General features: G+C 41.5%; 1 long non-coding RNA gene across 3 annotated transcripts in view; it reads right to left on the bottom strand.

Annotated features, from left to right (window-relative positions):
* LOC102009955 overlaps positions 1–15290 on the bottom strand; it is a 43292-nt gene extending 28002 nt beyond the window's left edge. Inside the window, exons 1-3 of one of the 3 annotated variants that reach the window (XR_001231206.1) lie at positions 15144–15290; positions 14176–14299; positions 7329–7422 (exon numbers count right to left, since the gene is read on the bottom strand). This is a non-coding gene — a long non-coding RNA (uncharacterized LOC102009955). Of the gene's footprint in view, positions 1–7197; positions 7423–14175; positions 14300–15143 lie in introns of those variants that run through there. The other 2 variants (XR_264028.2, XR_001231207.1) reach the window with 2 other exon arrangements.
* Positions 15291–15647: the final 357 nt, after the last annotated feature.

The raw sequence follows: 15647 nt of genomic DNA, 5'->3' as shown, positions 1-15647 counted from the left end.
GCCTTGATGACAAATTGCACCTATCTGTACAGAGTTCCTGCAAACTGTTGTAAGCCAGATCAAAGGAAATATCAAATATGGGAAGGAATGGCAACTATAATTGTGCTGTGAACTGATAGCATATCACGAGCTGTGTGGGTCATACACACCCCATACTGTGTATCCCTTACAGGGGAAGGAGGGCATCTGGAGATGAAATCTGCAGGAAAGAACAGATGGAGTGCTGATGAAGAGAACAGGTGGAGGAAGGCGGCAGGAAGTAGCCCTGAAGTTGAGGCTCTGCCTCAAAGAATAGCGCAAAGTGGAGGAGGCTCTGGAAAGGGGCTTGGATGCATGGAGATGAACTAAGAATGAGTATAAAATGTTCATTTTTGGAATCCCTGGTGTATACACATGATTAGCATGTTAGGGTCTAATCCAAGGGAAAAATGGAGACTTTTGTCTCCTAATTCCTCTATTCTGTTTCTGTTTCCTTGGAAATAAAATCAACAATATCTGGAGAATCCCATCCAAGAGAGAAGTGTTCTGAAGATATTCAGTCTCCAAGTACTTTGAAAGCAGAAGCCAGCTATGCCAAATGAGTCCTTGAAACAGCTAAATCACTTCCTAATTTTAAACAGTCAGTAAAAAACCTTACTCATCTTTCACGGTAGAAGGTATAATCAAGTACTCAGACAACTCAAATAATGAGACTGAGATTTTGTGCTTAAAGCCCCTGTGGCTTTTCACTTCTCTAGTCCTAGCCTCAAACAGTAAAGACCGCACTTCTATCCACAAACTAGTCCTCCACACCTAATCAGTGATCGTGCCTGAATGAACAAAAGGTCATATGAGACTCTGGACAAAATGCAGGTGATATGGAGGTTAGCTGCTCAGGCTTTGAATTTAGCCAGATCTGGCTTGAGAATGTAGCTTTTTCCTTTATGAGACAGGTCTTGCTATTTAGTTTAGGCTGGCCTTTGACTGATTATTTAGCCCAGGCTGGCCTCAAACTTGCAGCGATACCCCTGCCTCAGCCTCCCAAGTGATGGGATTATGGGAGTGTACCACCATGCTTAGTGAAACTTCCCTGTCTATTTATTACCATTGAGATCTTAAGCAAAGTCTTTCTCTCTCTCTCTCTTTTTTCCTTTTTTTTTATTTTAAAGAGCAAAAGAAGGATAACATAATAATGGGGGGGGCTTACCAAATTACAGACGAAGTGGTAGGAAATTATCAATGGTTATTGTTTTACATATTGTTATCTACAAGATAGTTTCTCAGGACAACAAATAGACAAATAATAGTGAGTTACAGATAAAAGAGGGAGGAGATTATCAATAGTTGTTGTACTATACTTTGGTATCTTCTAAGTGGCTTCTAAAGGAAATAAATAGAGCTATACATAAGTGACCTATTGAATAATCATTAACTATTCTCAATGATTGTTGTAGGAAACACATAATAATAAACATGCATCCAACACTCTCGCTCTCTCTCTCTTTCTCTCTCTCTCTCTCTTCCCTCTCTTGAGTTTCCTCACAGGGTTGAGATCTCTTAGCACATAACTACTTAAAGGATAGCTGTTACTATTTTTATCGTTGTTAATAACAGGTCCAACTGTAAATTTGGAAGTTGATTGTTACTGTCATGCTTCCTTTCAAGGATTCTCAGAAGAGATGCAGATTCATCTGGCCCCAGGACACCCTTTAACTCACTCCAAAATAGTAATCTCAAATCAAATAAAATCAATCTCTTTTCCACATCTGCCTCCACTGTTGGAGTCATGAATCAAAGCTGTTGGCCTCCCCACAATGAGGGGTTTATTGCTTTATATACTTTTTTTTTTTTTTTTTTTTTTTTGAGACAGGGTCTCGCTATACAGTTCAGGTTGGCCTTGAGCACACTTTGTAGTCCAGGCCAGTCTTGAACTCACAGTGATCCTCCTGCCTCGGGGATTACAGGTGGGTGCCACCATGCCTAGCTATAGCTTTATATTCACATATAACAGGGAGAAAATAATGGCCTAATGGCCATCGTACACATATAATACCAGGTTAGGGGAGGGGCTTGCCTAGAGCAGGAATGGATGCGGCCAACATCTCTCAGAATCCTCCAGAGATTCCCAAACTAGCTTTCCAAAACTGTTTTCAGCATATTGATTTCTGACAGCATTGCACTTCAGGAAAAGAGCAAATACAAACTGCCAGCTTGCCCACATTTCAAAATCAATCGAATGTGTACAAGATGCTTGGATTTCTCCCCCTCCCTCTTCTCCTCTGCTAACACTCCTGCTATGCTGTGGTAGAACAGGGTGTCAGTTCCACCTGAGACTACAGATGTGAAAGAAATCTGCAACAGAAATTTACGCATTTGACTCATTTAGGGTACATTTGACTTCTGCCTTAGGATTAAAACGTGAATACATGGTATTGAAAAGAGGGGAATCTCTAAAGTAAACAGTAGTTGAACAGCTTACTTGCCAGACAAGGCACTAGCTACTTTATGTGCATATGACCTCAATGATCCTTACAATTGCCTTGCAAGGACCACACTGTGAATCACACATGAGGAAAAAGCCTCTGAGAGATTAAGCCATTTACCTGGTGTTAGAAGAACTCATCACTGGTAAGGAATTGAACTCAAATCTCCATAATTTCAGGTCTGATTTGTTTACTTAATTTGTCATTCAAATATCAACTCATGTTTATTCTTGTGTTAATTTCAGCATCAAAGACTTAAAATATTTCTTGCACCATTCAGTCTCTGCAAAAAGGATGTACATTTTCTGCATTCAAATGCTTGAAATATATGTAGTGTGTGAAATTTTAGCTATAAAGTATCTTTTCTACATACATATTACTTGAAACATAGTGGCACTCTATACATATTTGTTGGGCTGGGGATAGCTCAGTGGCACACCACCTGCCTGGAAAGTACAAGGTCCTGAGTTTGAGTCCCAGTATCAAAAAAAACACCAAAAACAAACAAACAAATACAGATTTGTTAAAACAATAGTTATAACAACAACAAAGGATATGAGGAAACACAGCCAGTAGAAATGAGGCTTCCTAGCTGGGTGTGGTGGCCCACACCTATAATGCCAGCACTTAGGAGGTTGAGGCAGGAGGACTGAGAGTTCAAGGTCAGTCTGGGCAGTATAGTGAGTTCAAGGCCAACCCTGGCTCCCATTAAAAAGAGAAAAGAGTCTGATCAGTAAGATAATGGATCTTGGATCTTTCATCTTCCATGCATTTGTGACTAGCTTAACCTGGAAGGAATCAGTTCATGTCTCTGTTCAGTGGAAGAGTTCCTTCATTACTATGTCATAGTCTGGAAAGATGATTCAGGGTACCAAACTCCTTCCCAAGTTTATACTGCCAGTTCTTTCATGCCCATCTTCCCTGTTGCTTTGAAGGAATATTAAAGCTAGAAGGGAATTAAGAGGTGAATGACTGAAATCTTTTTGGATTCCAAAAGAGAAAGATGAGACCCAAAGAAACATTGACTTGTTCAAGCTAGTTAAATTCATCTCAGGTGTCCTGGTCATCAGTTCCCTTTGTATACTTATGCCGCCCTATCTGCAATGTTGTTTTATACAATTTGTCACCTATGGTCAACCTTGGCCTAAAAATGTTTCATGGAAAATTCCAGAAATAAACAACTCATAAATTTTTAAATGTGCACCACTCTGAATAGTATGATGAAATCCTAAACCATTCCCCTCTGCCCTTTCTGGAATGTGAATCATCACTGTATATAGTTTATCCACAAAGCATACATTGCCTGCCCATTAGTTATTTAGTTGCTGTCTGAATTATCAGATGGACTATCCTGGTATCAGAGTGCTTGTTTTCAAGTAACCTGTATTGTACTTAAAGGTGGCGCCAAAGTGCAAGAGTTGGTGATTTGGATATGTCAAAAAGAATGTGTGAAATGTTTCCTTTCAGTGAAAAGGTAAAAAGTTCTCTACTCAATAATAAAAAAAATTGTATGATGAACTTGCTAAGACCTACAGTAGGAATAAATCTTCTATCTGTAAATTGTGAAAAAGGAAAAATAAACTCATATCAATTTTGCTGTTGCAACTCAAACTGCCAAAATTATGGCCACAGTGAGTGATGAATGCTTCGTTCAGAGAGAAAAGGCATAAAATTTGCGTGTGTGTGTGTGTGTGTGTGTGTGTGTGTGAAAATATAGTATATATTGGGTTTGGTAGGAACTTGGAATGTATCCTGCGTAGGTAAGGGGCTACTAGGATACACTCAACTGTATGACACTGCTACCCAGCCAGGCTTTCCCAGGCTGTGCCTAGGGCTGGGTAACTCATGAAAAGCTCTCTGCTTTGCCCAGTATATTACAGCAAGTTTTGGGCTCTGCTTGAGGCCATGAATTTTAACCACAGGCTTTTCTTGGAACCCCTTGAAGAAAGACAATGGCCTAACTGCCTCATGGTTTGATTTAAATAGTAAATAGTGCCAAATTAACTTTCAGATGACAAGGTAAGTAGTAGCTTAGGACTGCAAGCCAAGAAAACACTTATCCAACAATAGTTGATTAATGGAATCAAGGAAAGGTTTTAATCTGGAAACTTGAGAAATGATTTGTTAATATGAAACTTTTCTTCAACTTGGTTTGGGAATTCTAGATTATAAATAAAGTTCAATAATGTTAGTGTCTGTGTAAAGTTGGTGTCCCCATGCTCAAGACAGTTCTAGGTAAATTGATGCACCTTAAGTCCACACTCTTAAGTGAAATAAATCAGACACACATGTGTAAATATTGCATGGTTTCTCTGGTATGAGAAACCAAAAGTGTAAATAAGGAACAAAATGTGTAATAGGTGTTATGAAATAGGAAGAAAATGTTCAAACGGGGAAGGGAACAAGGAGAGAGGAGGAAAGCAAAGAAGGGAAAAGTTTAAAAAATGAGAAAAAAAGGAAAACATGAAAACAAAGCTTTTGTAAATAGGGAGAGGAGGAGGGTTTGAAGGGATGGTGGGGAATGTTATACCATGTACAGGAACAAATTCTCTATGATGAATGTGATCATTATGTATATTTAAAATGTACCAATAATCTGGTTTGAAGAAAAATAAAGTTAGAGTACCCAAAAGTCTTTTTTTGTGCATCCACTGACATTTTATTTCTTTCAGTATGGCTATATATATATTTTTTTTTCCTATGGTTCCCAGTTATTGTCTTAAGATTTGATGATGGCAATCATCTTTTGAATTGGTAGATCAACAATACCACAAAGAGCCTTGTGTGTATAATTTTATTGGTCCTGAGGATATTCTGTGAAGCAAGGAAAGATTTGTGCCTTTCTGCCATATGTGAGGAAAGCAAAGCAGGAAGGAGAGTAGGCAGCAAGTCAAAGACCCAAGGCTAGAACCTGGAGTGTTTCTATCTTCTGATAGTGTTTCTCTCAAAGACTGGGTCAAGCCTCTTACCAAGTGATACATTGAGACTACGTGAAAATTACTAATAGACACATCAAGTAGGTTAGAAGTTGGGGATCCAAACAATGAAACTAAGAAAAAATCCACCAGATACTAGGGAACCATATGGAAATGTTACTTTGATATTTGGTGACCACAGGGGACTTAGAAATAAAGTTCAAATGTTGCTGGGCATGATGGCACACACCTGTAAAACCAGCTTTTAGGAGGATCTCTTTTTGAGACAGGAGGATTGCAAATTCTAGGCAAGCTTGGGTAACTTAGTAGAGCCCTGCCTTAAAATAAAAAGCGGTGGGCTGGGGATTTAGCTCAGCGGCAAAAGCGCCTGCCTGGCAAGTGCAAGGTCGTGGGTTCGGTTCCCGGTACCGGAGAAAAACCAAAAAAAAAAAAAAAAAAAAAAAAAAAAAAAAAAAAAAAACAAAAATAAAAAGCGGTGTGTGTGTGTGTGTGTGTGTGTGTGTAAATGTAGTTCAATGCTCAATGCTGCAAAAAGCTTTTCTTTTATCAAATATTGATTAACAGAGTCAAAGCAAGGAAACCTTTAAAATAAAGCCAAGGCCAGGTGTAATGGGACACACCTGTAGTCCCAGCTATTCAGGAGACTGAGGTAGGAGGATTGCTTAATCCCAGGAGTTTAATACCAACCTTGGGCAACATAGCAAGACTCTGTCTCAAAAAAAAAAAAAAAAAAAAAAGGGAGAGAAAGAGACAAACTCATGCAAGGGTTATGATGCGCTGTCACAGGTCTGATTTTTTTCCTTTTTTAAATTAATTAATTATATTAGTACATTCAACATGGGGAATTTGTATCTGTACATATATATCTTTATTCTTACTTTTCCCATTCTCCTCCCCTTCCTTCAACTCCTCTGAAAATGGAAAGATATCGCTTGCTCTTTGGTACAAAGAACCAGTGTAGTGAAAATGGCCATACTCCCCAAATTGTTATACAGATTTGATGCAATCCCAATCAAAATACCAATAGCATACCCCACAGAATTAAAGAAAAAAATCCTAAAATTCATTTGGAATCAGAAGGAACCTAGAGTGACAAAAGCAATTCTGGGCAACAAAGGTAAGGCAGGGGGGCATAACAACCTCTGACTTCAAATTATACTACAAAGCTATTATGATTTTTTTAAAAAGCAGCATAGTACTGGCAAAAAGATAGACCCAAGGATCAACAGAACATATCAGAAGATGCACACACAATTCCAAACACACTCAGCCACCTTATCTTTGACAAAAGGGCCAAACACATTCACTAGAAGGAAGATAGCCTCTTAATGGTGCTAGAAATACTGGTTTTCCACATGCTTAAGATTAAAACTAGACCCATATCTCTTGAAATGCACTAAACTAAAATCAAAATGGATCAAAGATCTAAATATTAAAACAGAAACAGTAAATCTGCTGGAAAATAGAATAGGTAGAACTCTTGAAGACATAGGTGTAGGCAAAGAATTTGTGAACAAAACCCCGATGGCACAGGAAATGTTACAAAGAATCAACAACTGGGATCTCATCCTATTAAAAAGCTTTTGCATAGCAAAAGAAATCATCAGCAGAATGAAGAGACAACCCGCAGAGTGGGGAAAATTTTTTGCCAGCTGTTCCTCAGACAAAGGACTAATATCTAGAATATATAAAGAACTCAAAAAGAATCAGACAGGGGCTGGGGATTTAGCTCAGCGGCACAGCACCTGCCTGGCAAGCACAAGGTCAAGAGTTCGATTCCTGGTACCAGAACCCCCCCTCCCAAAAAAAAGAATCACACCCTCCAAGTTTAAAGACCCAATTAAAAAATGGGGATCTGAAATGATTGTTTTCAAGCTTTTGTCTGGTGCTAGGGATTGAAAGTAGGGCCTTATGCAGGCTAAGCACATACTTTACTTCCAGAGCTACACCCCGTCATCACAGCTCTTAATAAGGAAATCTGTACATTGCAGGAGTTCAAGTTATTGTTGCTGCATGTTGAACACCTGGAATGGAGAGAAAATCTATATCAATGATATACATTTAAAATGGTTATATAGTTTCTACTATGGGGAAAAAGCTAACACGTAGTGATGGACTTAGAAAATTTCAAAATTTGGCCAGGGATATTGATAGCTCAGTGGTACAGTGCCTTCCTGACAAGCATGAGGTTGTGAGTTTGATTTCTGGTACCAAAAAAAAAAAAAAAAACAAGAAAATTTCAAAATTTGATAGCCTATAAAAATCAAGAAGCTGGAGACAAGAACCTGGGGTTGTCTTGGGGTGGTATGATGAGGGAAGGAGGAGGACAGTAGCTGTGTCCATGTTGTATTATTCTAGGGTCAGCCAGGGCATTCTGAGCTGGGCTTTGATGGGGAAGAGATGACTTCGTTGACTGAAGTAGAGTTAGACGAGGTATATTAGTCCATTTTTCATCACTATAATGAAGTACCTGAAGCAGTCTAACTTCGTGAAGAAAAGAGGTTTATGTATATTTACGTCATAGTTTTATAGGCTGAAAGTCTAAACAGTATGGCACAGGCTGTGGTGATAGCCCCATGATATACAGCAGGAACTCATGTGAGAGGAAGAAATCACATGGCCAGACAAGAAACTAGAGAGAGAGAGCAAAGGGCCAGGCTTGCACCTTGTATAACAACCCCTTTCTCAAGAACTAAGTCCAGGTCACACCAAAAGTACCTTAATACCTTCTAAAGGCATCTGTCCAAAGACCCAAGGACCTCTGAGTAGACTCCATCTCATGTCCTCCCACATTACCACACTGAGGACCAAGATTTCAACAAGTGAAACTTTGGAGGACAAACTCCATCCCCTCAGTACAGCACAGGGAATATTTTCTTAGCCTCCTCACCCTACGTCTTAGGCAATATTAATGATGCTCTTTCATTCTTCTTAAACTGGGAGGATCAGAATTCTTCCTTTGCTCCTAGAGATCACAGGATGAGCTCTGTGTAGCACCCACTTTCTTCTTATTCTGGGAAGCTCAATTCTTTTGCTTCTCAGATTGCGTGGGATTGATGTATTGCAAGCGTCTTTGAACAGTTCTGTGTGAATATAACATGGAGGCACCATTGTCAATATCGGCTGTGAAAGCACCCCTGGAACTATGGCTCTAGGGATGGAGAAGGGCCTCTTAACAACAGCAGTTCCCAGCCCTGCAATTTAAAAACCGGGCCCTGGTGGGTACTGAGTCCGATTAGTTTAACATCTCCTATGCTCTTGGTATTTATTTCCTCACATGAGAAGTGACCTGATGAACCTCACAGACAGAATGCTCAGCAAAATGAGCCAGACATAATGAAGTACATAATAAAGTACATGCTGAAGAATTCCACTTACATAGCATTCAAGAATAGGTAAACAAGCTGGGCATGGTGGTGCACACCTGTAATCCCAGCACTTGGGAGGCTGAGGCAGGAGGATCCTTGTGAGTTCGAGACCAACCTGGGCTACAAAGTGAGCTCATGGCCAGCCTGAACTGCATAGCTAGACTCTGTCTCAGAAAAAAAAAAATAGGTAGACAAAACTATGTAGAATAAAAGAAAGATCAAGAAATGGGTGGCAGCTGAGTAATACTCCATTATATAAAAATACCACATCTTTTTATCCATTCCTCAGTTGATGGGCATTTGGGTTGTTTCCAAGATCTAGCTATTACAAATTGTGCTGGTATAAACATGGGTGCACATATACTGCTGTGGTGTGATGTTTTGAATTCTTCTGGGAAAGTACCCAGAAGGAGAATAGCTGGGTTAAGTGGGAACTCTAATCCTAGTTTTGTGATGAATCTCCACACTGATTTCCACAGTGGTTGCACCAGTCTACGCTCCCACCAGCCAGCAGTGGAGAAGGGCTCCTTTTTGCCCACAGCCCTGCCAGCATTTGTTATTGTTTGATTTCTTGGAGATGGCCATTCTTTCTTGGGTGAGATGGAAATTCATTGTTGTTTTAATTTGCATTTCTCAAATGACCAGTGATATTAAACATGTTTTCATATACTTATTTGCCATTTGTATTTCATCTGACAAGTATGTATTCATCTCAGATGCCCATATCTGATAATCTGAATAACTAATTTGAACACAACAATATGCAATATAACAACCATTGGTGAATTCCTACCATCATGTTTAGTAAAGCTCTGTATCGTCTCTAAATTTTTTTATCATTTTTTATTCTCTTTAATGGTTTGATCAATCTTGCATTCTTACATCTGGTAATCTGAGCAACTTGGTTGAAGATAACAATGTGTAATATAACAACCACTGTTAATTCCTATCATTTTGTTTTGAAACCCTTCATTATTTTTACTGTTTTTGCTTTGCTTTGTTTTTTGTCTATGTTATGGCTATTTTGTTATTGTTTTTATATTCTTTATAAAATTAGAAAAAGAAATGGGTGGCAGAGGGAGGGTGGGAAGGGAAAGGAGATGAAAAAAGAATTAAGATGCTTCATGTACAGGTACCAACTCCACACAAGTAATACAAACATTATGAACTACATATGTACTAATAAAGTAAAATAAAAAAATAAAATAAAAAACAAAAAAGAATAGGCAAAGTCAGTTGGCAATGATAGAAATCAGAGCAGTGGTTACCTCTGGAGATGTGACTGAATGGGAGGTGGGCATGAAGGCCTGAGTGGTGGTTATAAGGATATATATATTTGTCAAGCTCATGGTAATATACACTTAAAACTAATAATATGTCTTAGTGCATGTAATTTAACACTTCATAAAAAATTAAACTAGGCACAGTAGTTTGTGCCTAAAGTCCTAACTACTCGGGAGGCTAAGGCAAGAGAATTGCTTAAGACTAGTAGTAGTTGGTCTCAGTTTGGGCAACAGAGTTAGATCCCATCCAGAGAGCGAGAGAGACAGAGACACAAAGAGACAGAGACAAACGAGTAAAAGAGAATAGGAATGAAAGAGGAGAGGGAGGGAAGGAGAGAGGGTGGAATTAAAAGCAATGGTCTCTTCACTGACAGCCAGCTCATCTACTCAAAAGCCTCTGTCTGCACTTTCCTGGTGGTATGATCTGCTGAGAGGCAATGTTGTGTATGATTGTAAGAGCAAGCAGATGTGGGAGGGAATCCCACTTCTGGCACTTGCAGGCAATATGACTGACCTGTGTTTCTACTTCTCATCTGTAAAATGTGGATCATAACAACAGTAACTACCTCTCAGGGCTGTTTTGTCATGAAGCTGAGATGAAATACTGTATGGTAAGTGTTTGACCACTTAACGGTGTTTGATTAACCTTAGTTAGATTTTCCTGCTATAGTGACTATAACTATACTAGTTTTCAAATTTGGTTTAAAAAATTCTCATTTGTTGGGGTTTAAATCTTAAATGTCCCCCAAAGGCCATGTGCTAAAGGTTTGGTGACCAACCCTTGGTGCTGTTGGGAGTTGGTAGAGTCTTTTGTTTTTATCTTTGTTTGTTTGTTTTTTGGTGTTTTGAGACAGGGTCTCATTATATAGCTTGGGCTGGCCCTGAACTCAAGGTGATCCTCCTGGCTCAGCCTCCAATGTGTTGGTATTATGGGTGTGTGCCACCACACCTGCTGGAGCTGTTAAAATTTTTAGAAGGTGGGGCTCAGTGGGAGATCCTTAGTCACTGGAGGCATGCTCCGGAAGGGGATATTGGGATGCTGGCCAGTTCCCCTTCCCTGATGTCATGAGATGAGCAGCTACCTTCTACCACGTGCTCTCCACCATGATGTTCTGCCTCACCACAGGCCCAGAGTGATGGGGTCAAGGGATCATAGACAGAAACCTCTGAAACTGTGAGCCACAATAACCCTCTCCTCCTTTAAGTTGATTTTCTCAGGTATTTTATGAGAGAGATGAAAACCCTGCTAACATACCATCTTGCCCTGCTTCCACAGTTTCTGATTATATCGGTCTGGGGTGAGACCCACGACTCAGTAGTTTAAAAAGCTGCCCAGATGATTCATAAGCTCAGTCAGAGTTGATGACCACTAAGTTAGATTTATATCACCATTCAAATGCTGCCTATTCCTCTATGTAGATATTCCTGGTAATTCCAGCTCTTAGGGTTTCCTCTTCTCTGCACTCTTTAAACTTGAAGTATAACTGCCATACAGTACAGTGTTCAAGCCTGAAGTGCACAGCTCTCTGAGTGTTTCTATATGTGTACACGCATATAACACCACCCAGGTCAAGACACGGAGCATTGCCATCACCCCAGGAAATTTCCTTCTCCCTTCCTGCCAGTATCTCCCTAGGGTACTGGCCATGCTGATCTTTCTCCCCGCAGATGACTTTCCTTTGAGTTGAACCACTCCTAAATTCTTGTTCCTTTTGCCCTTGTATCTCATGGGTACAAACAAGATTCACTCTTATCTGTTTGGTTTTCATTTACACCTTCCTCATGTATGCATACTGAACCTTTCTTTGCTTCTTTTTGAGTCTTGTCCCTGGGGCAAATTTAAACTCCTAGGCAGGCGTGGTGGTGCATGCCTATAATCCCAGCACTCAGGAGGCTGAGGCAGGAGGATTGTTGCAAGTGAGACCAGCCTGGGCTACAAAGTAAGCTCAAAACCAGCCTGAACTGCATGGTGAGACCCTGTCTCAAAAAGACAAAACAAAACAAAAAAACCAGATTTAAACTACTTCAGGGCAGGAATTGCCCACAGGTTTAGCACATGTTTATGCACATAATAGAGGATAGATAATGGAATAATCCCAGGGTTGAAGGAATGAGAGGGGAGATACAGTAAGCAGACAATTAGATCAAAACAAAGGCTTCTCTCTCTTCATTCTCTTCCTTATACTTGCAGATTATTTTCACCATTAACACTTCATATAATATGGGGTTTGTGCATATTTTTGCCTGTGGGAGATAATGCATACATCTGACTTTCAGGTTGCAATGTGGACAGCAGGGCAGGAGAGTTGGAGGAGAAAAGGTTAGATGCCAAATTAAAGAGAGCTTGTTCTGGCTCCTACTGTGAAAGAACACTGGACTGGGAGTTAGAACCCTAAATTCTAGTCCCTGCTCTGCCACTAACTTGTGTGATCTTAGGCAGGTAACTTCACTTTTCAGAGCCTCAGGTTGCTTGAGGTACAACAGAGGCAATTATTTTGATATTTCTCACTCCACAGGAGGTCAGTTGGGCTCATAAGTGGGAAGGCACTTTGGCTGAAAGAATTAGGGATTCTTTCAACAAGCAGAGAGGTGGCTTATATTACCAAGTCAGGTAGACAGGGCTGTTTTAAGATTTCAAAAAGACTGGGATGAAAATGCAGGGAGGCTGCGTTCATACAATCATAGAAAATTAGAGCCAGCAGGTACTTTGGAGAGCGTTTCTAGTCCAATCCCCTCATTTTGCTTGGGAAATTATCCCCAAGGTCTCACTAAACTGATCCTGGATCCGAGGCTCTTTTTTTTCTTCTTGTTGTTTTCTTTTTTTTCTTTTTGTAGTACTGGGGATTGAACCCAGGGCCTTGAATTTAGCTACATCCCTAGATCTTTTTTAAAAAAATTTTTTTTTGAGACAGGGTCTCTCTATGCAGTTCAGACTGGCCTTGAGCTCACTTTGTAGCCCAGGCTGGCCTCGAACTCACAATGATCCTCCTGCCTCAGCTTCCTGAATGCTGGGATTACAGGTATGCGCCACCACGGCTGGCCAATCCTTAAATCTTTTTGAATGGTTTTATTTGAGATAGGGTCTTGCTAAATTGCTAATGGTAGGGTCAAACCCAAGATGCTCCTTCTTCAACTTCTCAGATTGCTGGGATTACAGGTATGTACCTTTGTAACTGGCATCTAGGTTTCCTTCTTATCCTGTACAACATGGCCTTCCTTAAAAAGCAGTTCATTTGCTCTTGCTAATATTTGGAGATAAGAAAGTTCTGGACTGTATACTAGGAAAGACATGATCTGGATATTTGTCTGAAGTTTTTTTATTATGTACAATTTGACACACTGTTGCAGCTAAGTTCCTGCCTTTTAGCTATGTGGACAAAGATCTCTGAGTGTTTATTTAGTGCTTACTATGTATTTGCAATTCCAATACGTGCTATGGGGGCTTTACCAAGATCAAGACCCTTCTCCTGCTCTCAAAGAGCTGGGTGTGGGAGGCAGTACTCACAGGAGAGAACAGTGGAAGGCAGTATGTGACTTAGAATAAAATGAGTAGTGCAGGCAATAAATGCTGTAGAAGTTCAGAGGGAGAGAGCTGTAGGAGCTGAGGGGAATGGGGCTGGGGAGAATTCGATTTCCTGTGGCTCTGAAGGATGGTAGAGTTGTTTATGCAGATGTGGGGGAGTACAATGAATTCGAGTGTGTATGTGTCCTTGAGGAAACACATGTAAATGCACAGGTGGGTTACAACAGGTACCAGTATGTACTTTCTACTAGTTACTGCATAACATTAAAAAATTTGAGTCATTTAAATGTGTATAACTCTAGGAATTAGATGATAGTATCTTTCAATTAATAGGCAGGAAACTGAAGACCAGAGAAGTTGAGTAAATTGCCCAAGGTGACATGTCAAGTAACTGGCACCACTGGGATTAGAGTCAGCTCCTAAAACCATTTTGGTATTTTATCTAGAAAATGAGGAATTTGTGACTCAGGTGAGGAAACTGGCCTGGTTAGAGTTATTAAAGACAGTCATTTTGCAAACACAGGAACAGTTAGGCCAAATTCTCAACTGAAGTTCAGTGTGGGAATTGGAGGGATTAATGAAGCCACTTACTGCGCACTTTACCTTTATTTTTATTTCTTTGAAGGCAGGAACTTGAGGTCTCTGGATGTTGCATGACCTTGTCAGGAGCTTCCTCGCTTTGCCCTAAATGTTCCATGATTATGTTGCTGAGGATTTAACAAACCACCTATGGAGAATGAAAGAGTGAGCTGCTGAATCAATATTTGTTTATTAATTACCACTTGAAAAGCATCATGCCTCTGGTCCATGCAGCACAAATCTTGGATGAGGCAGACTACCTGGCTATACTAGACTATTGTACTTTCAGGAGATTGATAATACAATAAATGTGCTTTATGTTTCGAGTCTGGTTTGCAGCCAACATCCAAAAGTCCTTCCTAGGCAAGGTGCCTGGTTTTTTGTTTTTTGTTTTTTTTGGATATTCTTCCAACTCATTATGAGTCTTCAATAAATACAAAATCAATGTGAGGGAATGAAGAGGTCCTTCTCCTATTCTCTGGTCCCAGGAAAAGCGCATGTAGGCAATGGGTAGAAAGCAGTAGCACAGAAGTGCAGAGTGGACTTTGCCCCTTCACACTCAGGGTGTCCAGGCCAGCCTTCTTTCCTATCCAGTAGGTTAGGAAGCAGCTGCTCTTTTGCAGGGAGGGAGGAGGGAAAGAGGTCAGGGGAAGCTTTTCTTCCTGCTGGTTTCCTGGGAAGGCGGTCTGAAGAAAGGGGAGAGGGAGTGTGGGGGGGCGGTGGTGGTCTGAGGTAGAATGAAAACCACCACAGGGGAGCCAGGTGCTCGGGGTGGGGAAGTCTCAGTCCTAGGCACGGAAGGGATGGGGCTGTGGCTAGAAAGGTGGGAGAAACGCTCTCCGGGGTGTTGCAGGAATCTATGTTTCACGGCAGAAGGGAGGAAAGGGAAAGAGAAGGCCATACTGAGCACACCCCTCAAACCAAGCTGGCCCAGCTGCTCATCACTGGACAGTTTTAGTCATTCCACCAGAAATTAGTGAGGGCCGGCTTACATGCTCCGTCTCCGAAGCGCCCCGGAACACAGAGTCGCAGGAGGCGGAGTCAGGCGGCTCGGCTTCAGCGAGGAGGCGAATTGAGTACACGGTTGTGAAGGAGGACTGATGTGCACGCGTGGAGGCTCCACGAGCGCAGAAGACTAGGCAGGCTGGGAGGGGGGGGGAAGGGGGCGGAGACTGAGCCACAGGAGGGAGGCGGAGAACCCGGACGAGGCGCCGTGGGAGGTGTGAATGGTGGGGGGTGCGGGAGGCCGAAGAGCAAAGGAAGCGGGGCAGGGCCGTGGCGGCCCGAGGACCTGGTGGGGGGCGACAAGCTGAACTGGACGGGCGGAGGGACGCAGGACGAGGGAGACGGCGGCGGCGAGGGGGAGGGGGGAAGGAGGAAGAAGTGCGACTGCCTCAGGGAAGGAGGAGCTCTGCGCCGCTGAGGCAGCGCCGGTAGCTGCGGCCGCCGGGGGAGCGAGGCGCTGGGCGTGGGAGCGCGGGAGCGTAGTTCGCCCG

This window comes from Chinchilla lanigera, unplaced genomic scaffold (assembly GCF_000276665.1).
Source record: "Chinchilla lanigera isolate Chin_1 unplaced genomic scaffold, ChiLan1.0 scaffold00089, whole genome shotgun sequence".
Taxonomy (NCBI): domain Eukaryota; kingdom Metazoa; phylum Chordata; class Mammalia; order Rodentia; family Chinchillidae; genus Chinchilla; species Chinchilla lanigera.
The sequence above is the reverse complement of the archived record's forward strand: the minus strand, read 5'-3'. Positions and strand labels throughout refer to the sequence as shown.